We start from the raw sequence: 7,291 nt of genomic DNA, 5'->3' as shown, positions 1-7,291 counted from the left end.
TCGGGCTAAGTTTTAAATGAGGGCCATGTAGAAAAGGGATAAGTGAGAGAAAAAATGAGAGGAGCAGTTTCTCTGCCTCTCACTCACTGTCTCAGGACTGAACCAGAGCACACGCCGTGATCTGGAACCTGTCTCAAGCCCATCTCTGATCAAACCTGCTGGAAGGAGCAGGTGCTGAGAGTAACACGCCAGAGATGCTGCAGCAAAGATGCTGCAGCCGAGCAGATAGGCACAGGACATCTGTCCCCAGCACAAGAGTTCCCACCTTTGAGATTTTGACATTTTCTGGGAAACCCAGTGCGGAAGAGTAAAAATTGCATGAATTTTCAGGTCCAACAGACCTGGATCCTAATGTTCTCATATTTACAATGTTGCCTTACAACGTGTTATGAGAATGAAGATAAAAATATAAGCAAAGTGATGACATGTGGTAGCCGTGATTGCTTTTCTAAATGATTTTTATGAACTCATCAGTTTGAATTAAATACGATTCATAAAACTAACTACACCCTGTAATGATTTCTTTGTAGCTTTTTTAGTCCTTTCAGGCTGCAGGGCTATTTTCCTATAACACCCGCTCACCAAACTCAACTTTTCGAAAGAGAAGTAACTAAAGCAAACCACACCATGATGTCACCCCAAAGTTCACTATCATGAGAAAGTATTTCTTGCCTCCCAACCAGTGTGGCTGGTTGTCCAGGAGTCCACTTTCTCCACAACAGCGCTACAACAAGGATCCCAGGCCTCTACACACAGGGCTCGCGAGTGGTCCTAGGGATGCGTCAAAGAGCGAACTACAACCTCGGAACACTAAAGGCCATTCCGGAGCTTTCCTAAATTTCTCGAGATGAAATCAAAGGTATTAACGAACAACACCGCGTATTGAGTGCTGCCCATGCGTCAACCCTTATGTCCATTGTCAGCTCTGACCCTCACAGTAACGCTAGGAAGTATTACGCCTCTTATTTTTCAGACAGATCATTTGAAGTTTAGATGAGTGAAACCACCCGAGGCGACGCAGCTGGATGGTGGTGGAGTCAGGATTCAAATTTGGACTTTTGACTCATTTTATTCATATTTTTTAAGCTTTTTTTGAGCAGCAAATGCTTTTTATCTAAATATTACCCAAATCTCTAATAAATAAAACTGATGACCCCCGCTGGTGTGGTATGGCTGCTAAGAAATTCCCACGGAGCCCTGGGAGCTTGTGGAACAAGGTGAAAATCGCTCTCTCCCTACTCGTCCTTAGTAGCATCAAATGGCACAAAGTTCTTATGGAAAAATGGAAAGTAACAGAAGCGGAAGCACTGCAGTACTACGCTCGCCTTGGGAGACCTGGCATCCTGCATGGTTTTCCCACTGCCGGTTTAGTCAGAGCATGCTCCTCCCCCTTCCACTGAAACATTTCTGCTGGCAACAGAAGAAGCCTTCACCAAGCTTCCAAAGAGAAGGAGCAAAAGAAAAAGAAAAGCATCATGACTTATCCACGCTCCAGCTGGGTTGGCTGTCAGAGAAGAGACTGACAGAAAGAAGTCATCAAGAAATTTTCCCAAAGAGCAGTATAGCTGAGGCTAACTACGCACACACACACACACACGCACACACGCAGGGTCCTTGTGCTTATCTGACCCAGTAGGGCTGCCACCGAGGCCCTGGAGCTATGTATGCAGCCCATGGCCTGGATAACTGCCGGTCTGCAGGGGTCCATGCTGAGGCACTCTTGTGTAGCACTCTGACCGTGCATCAATTCAGGCCAACCTACTTGGGTATTGCCAACTTTTAACCAGGCATTTCTGTCATCCATGGGTCTCAGGGGTCTATTTCAATCTCTCTTTTCATTTTCATTGTTTTTCTTGGAATTTTTGACACAATGTGGGAAATGGTCATTTTCTTGGAACCTGGAACTTTCAGATTACCTTTGAGAACTGTCAGATTACTGAGAGGCTGTGATTCCAGGTGAGGGACCAGAGAAGTTAGCTCTGTTTATTTGATGAGCACATTTAATACTCAACAACAACAATAAAAAAAGTAACACCTTCTCTATGGTCTGTTAATGAGTTATGTTTTGGTGATAACTTTCTGGAACTGTGTGGGCACTGGTCATTCTCAGTTTAAGGAAGAGGCTGCCCACCATCCTATATCCTGAATAACAGTCTTTGGCAAATAGTGATAAAATGCTGTAAGATCTAATAGTTCATGTGTACATTCTTTATATTTTTTTCTGTAATTTATTTATTAAGGTGACCCAAACAAATCAGAGGTAAAAGATGTACGACTTTACTGAGAAAGGAATCTAGAATGAGTCCACAATTACGCCCCATGTGAGACCCACATTGTAACCTCCTTCTCAAGATTCAAGTGCTCAAACACTGTTGAAACCAGCAACAGCCAATATTTCAGATTTATTAAAGCTGGAAGATGTACAGAGAAAATATATGCATACATTAGGTGTACAAATTTAAATATTCTACCTCTTTATCAGTGTAGTATACTTGTAAGATAGACCATATATCTGGCCTATTAGTGGAGTATCTTTCTTAACTTTTAAGCAATATCTTTTAAGAAATGTCAAGACATGTTTACAAAACTTTTTCATGTGCCCTGGCTGGAACTCGTCCCAAACTATTTCTCCCTATTCACCTAAAATCCACATCTTCTCTGTAAACAACCATGACTGCTTGCTTGAAAAATGAGCACCAACTTAGATTCTAAAATAATCAAGTGATTTCTTCATTAGGAAATGTAAAATGAAAAGGAAAATGTCAAACCTTTACGATATTAGTAGAACTTTTAAAATATTACTTTATTTATGGAAAAGAATTATTTTACTTATGGAAAACTGTTTTATAATAAGAGAACTATCGTAGCAAGACAAATATATCTATTTCTTTAAAAAGTTTAATAGAAACTTAAAGAATTCAGAGGAAATTATTCCTATCAAAGGATAACTATACATTTCTTTATACATCAGGATTTTTGCCATAATTTAACAGATGGGTCTCCTACCACATTTAAAATATTATTTAAGATTTTAAAAATTCGAGGTAAAATACAGTTGCATCTACATGAACTCTAGAAAGAAAATGTCTGATCTAAAGTGCTGGCAAGCAGATCAGTGGTTGCCTGGGCTGGGAAATTTGAGTAGAGGAAAATTGAGGAGGGGCCCAAATGAACTTTTGAAGATGATGAAAATGTTCTATATCTTGGTTTGGGTGATAGTTTTATAGGTGCATACATTTGTTGAAACCCACTAAATCATTCACTTAAAAGGGATGCATTTTATTGAAAGTAAATTATGCTTCCATCAAGATGACAAAACAGAACAAAGGCATATCTATACTTTAACCAAGGTATAGCTCTAACTTAATCTTGAGAATCATACATACAAACCTTAATATACCTCCAAATTCTTTATATTTATTTTCATTTCTCTCTTTTTTGCCATGCTCCATTACTGACCTCTACTGAGCATTAGTAGATTTTACAAGAAAATTCCAAAGTCATTATCTTAACAGGTTTTCTTCATACTAGTTGCTGTTTCTCCACAAATATGTATGTTTATTACAATTATTGCATCTGGGTAATACATTTCACTTAGAATGGCTAGTAGAGCATTCTGCAGTCAGTATCAGAACAATCAATATGCCCACTGGAGGTGCTCGGTGGACTCAAAACTTATTTTCTTTAAGGTACAGTTTATTGAAATCACTCTCTCACCTCTTTCCAAAGAGCTTTAATTTTTTTTATTACACTTAGTAATGTATCTTTTGTCTTCAAAAATACTGGATCTGTATTAGTTTCCTGTTGCTGTTGTAACAAATGACCACAAACTTGGTGGCTGGAAATAAGACAATTTTATAATCGTACAGTTCTGGAGGTCAGAGGTCAGAAATGAGCTTTACGGGGTTAAAATTCCTGTGTTGGCAGAGCCGTATTTCTATGTGAGAACTCTAGGCGAGAATCTGCTTCTGTGCCTTTTCCAGCTTCTAGAGGCCTCCTGGGTTTGCGGCCCTTTCTACTACTTCACAGCACATCACTCCGACCCCTGCTTTCTTTGTCACATTTCCTTCTCCCACTCGGATACTCCTACCTCCCTCTTATAAGGACCCATTGGGCTGATCCAGAAAAATCCAGGATAATTATCCCATCTCAAACTCTAATTAACCCAATCACATGCGCAAGTTCCCTTTTTCTGTGTAAGGCAACATGCTCACAGGCTTCGGGCGTTAGGACATCAACGACTTTGGGAGACGATTCCGCCCCCACCCTACCCACCACAGTCGCCAAAAGCAATTGGTGACAGATCTCTCTTTCTTAAAAACTAAATGGAGTCAACAACAACAGACAGACAACCCAATTTAAAAATGGACGAAGGATTTGAATAGACATTTCTCTAAAGGAGATGTGCAAATAACCAACAAGCATATGAAAAGTTGCTTGTATAATGCTCACAGCAATGCTACTTCCAATAGCCAATGGATAAATGGATAAACAAAATGTGGTACATGCATACAATGGAGTAGATGTCAGTCTAAAAAAGGAATGAAGTATTGGTACATGCTACAGTGTGGATGACTCTCGAAAACATTATGCTAAGTGAAAGAAGCCATACTTAAAAGGCTGTATATACTGTATATAATTCCATTTATTTAAAATATCCACAAAGCAAATCCAAGGACACGGAAAGTAGATTAGTGGTTGCCAGGGGCTTGAGGAAGAGGAAAACTGGGAGTGACTGCTTAATGGGTAAGGGACTTGCATTTAGGGTAATAAAAATATTCTAGAACTACATAGTGGTGGTTGCACTACATTATGCATTCATTTTATGCCGCTGAACTGTATATTTTTAAATCGTTAGAGTGGTAAATTTTATGTCCTGTGTGTTTTACCACAACTTAAAAATGAAATAGAAATGTTTCTTAATTCACATCTTTCAAAAATCCCTTTTTACAAATATTTACACATTTGTATCTTGTTGTTCTTATCCGCTTAAAATTTTCAAACCCTAAGTCAGTCTTTTCTCAACACCTAAGAGATTTTACTCAGCGTGAGTAGGCTTTCGAGCTTGATTCCTATAGTAACACACAGGTTATTTTCTACTGCGAGTCATCGTTTAAATGACATTCTAATAAAATATCCCAAGTCATCAATGTTGATATCTGACTAATAGATAAATTTTTAAAGATTGAGAGGAACTGTATCAAGGTCATTTCTAAAGAGTCTTCTGTCTCTTAGACACAAGCAGAGGTTCTGAGCTGACCTGGGCAAGGTTGCCAGTTCAGCAAGTTATGCATGTAACATTTGCCACTACACTTTCTACAGGCTGCAAGTGAAAAGCTGCTCCTTAAAAAGTTAGCCTTTTATCTTCAAACGAAGTTTATAGATTGTAAAATTACAATTATGCTTTTATAAAGAGAATAAAAAATGGATCTTTTGTAATAAGATAAAAAATAATGTTATATCTTATGTTATTATGCCTTTTTGTGCATGTGAACTCAGTTAGCCCAACAGACAGTGTGATTATCTTTATTTCACCAAGAAGAAAGTACAGCCCAAAGAAAGCAGAGGAAAGTCCAAACATCTGGCTCCTGACACCAGGCTTGGTTTGGGGAGAACACTGCTTCCAACATACACACCGTGAACATCAGCCAGGTTTGCTTTAGTCAGTAAAGTTTCTACAATAAATTAAGATTGGAAAATATTAAACATTATGGTCTCCTTTGAAGCTCAGCCATTCGTATGAGCATAATAAGAGCTCTGAGAACTCCTGCAGTAGAGAAACTTGTTAGATTCTTGGTTAGCCTAACATATGTTTGATTCTAGAATTCATTATTACAAGTAATGCTGTTTTATACTACAGAAAATTCTTAGGAAATGATGTTATAATGGACTCATACTTATTAAAATTTCATGTGTATTTTGACATATATTTTTATCTTGCCCTTAATAATTAGCCCACAGCCCATAATACAGTCTAGTCTAATTTAAAATCCTGAAGCTCATCCAATTCCCAAATAATGTCCTATCATCTTCCAATTATCATTGTAAACAGGTGAATTACATTAATATTGAGTCTAAGAATTATATTAACCTCATTAAGTTCTACTACTAATTATACATTTACTAGAGAGCAGGTAACCATAAAAGCAAGAAAAGGAACAAAGGCCCATTCTTCATAGGATCCTTGTGAATTGTATGATAAAGATTGAAAAGCTGCTGCTAGAAAGCCCATGCTTGCAGTCACACTCACAGACCAGGAGCTCTGCCGGACAGGTGATTGAGGGAACTCCCCTCCCTGGCCCCCCAGGATTGACCTACAAGGACTCTCAAGGGAAATAGGTGGCTGTGTGTATCAAGAGAGAAGAGAAGGTATCCCCCTGATCCTCTTATGCAGCAATAGCTTAAGTTCTCCCATCTCTATAAGGTCAAGATTCTAAGCTCCATCACTCTGACAGATGCTGGCAGCAAAGGGCAAGGATTGGATGGCAGTGTTTACATGTATGTGTGTGTGTGTGTGTGTGTGTGACATCGAGCATACCTGTAACACTATTGGATGTTCACTCCCTGCTCTTCTTAACTTAATGTGTCTAATTAAAATTTAAAATTAGTCGGTCACAGTAAAAAACAAACATACAAAACAACCTGTTAAACCATCTTTACTAGGGATCACCAAGAAAAATGCCATACTGTTTCACAGTTGTCTGCGTGAAATGAAGTGTGCAGCTTTCTGACCTAATACTCAGCAGTATTAGGCTTCCCCCAAGGACCATGCATGCAAGAATGAGTGCTATCAATAAATAAAAGAGTGTAGAGTGTACACAGAATCATACATTTAAATTTCATGGCAAGTTGGTAGGGACCGTGAAACAGCAACACCAACAAAAGTACAGTATTTTTTAATACTTGTGAAAGCATATATTTATGGTGATTTGATTTTATTTAAAATGCTGCCTACAGCCATGCCACCCTGAATGTACGTGATCTCGTCTGATCTCGGAAGCTAAGCCGGGTCGGGCCTGGTTAGTACTTGGATGGGAGACCACCTAGGAAGACCAGGTATAAAAAAATGAATGAATGAATGAATGAATAAACAAACAAACAAACAAATAAACATAAATAAATAAATTTTAAAAAAGTAAAATGCTCCCAGCTCCCAGAATGTGCTTTGAGACGTGTCAGGGTACTACAATGAACTCAAAGAGATGTTGCAGGATACTGATGTTTCATACGTTCAAAGGAACACAGTGCCAGTCACCCTGCAAACCACTACCTCAACATCTGCCAGTCACCC

At 38.7% G+C, this 7,291-nt stretch overlaps 1 pseudogene; it reads left to right on the top strand.

Annotated features, from left to right (window-relative positions):
* The first annotated feature begins 6,958 nt into the window (after nucleotides 1-6,958).
* On the top strand, nucleotides 6,959-7,068 carry LOC112472689 (annotated as a pseudogene).
* The last annotated feature ends 223 nt before the right edge of the window (nucleotides 7,069-7,291 follow it).

This window comes from Pteropus alecto, unplaced genomic scaffold, assembly GCF_000325575.1.
Source record: "Pteropus alecto unplaced genomic scaffold, ASM32557v1 scaffold87, whole genome shotgun sequence".
Lineage (NCBI taxonomy): Eukaryota > Metazoa > Chordata > Mammalia > Chiroptera > Pteropodidae > Pteropus > Pteropus alecto.
The sequence above is the reverse complement of the archived record's forward strand: the minus strand, read 5'-3'. Positions and strand labels throughout refer to the sequence as shown.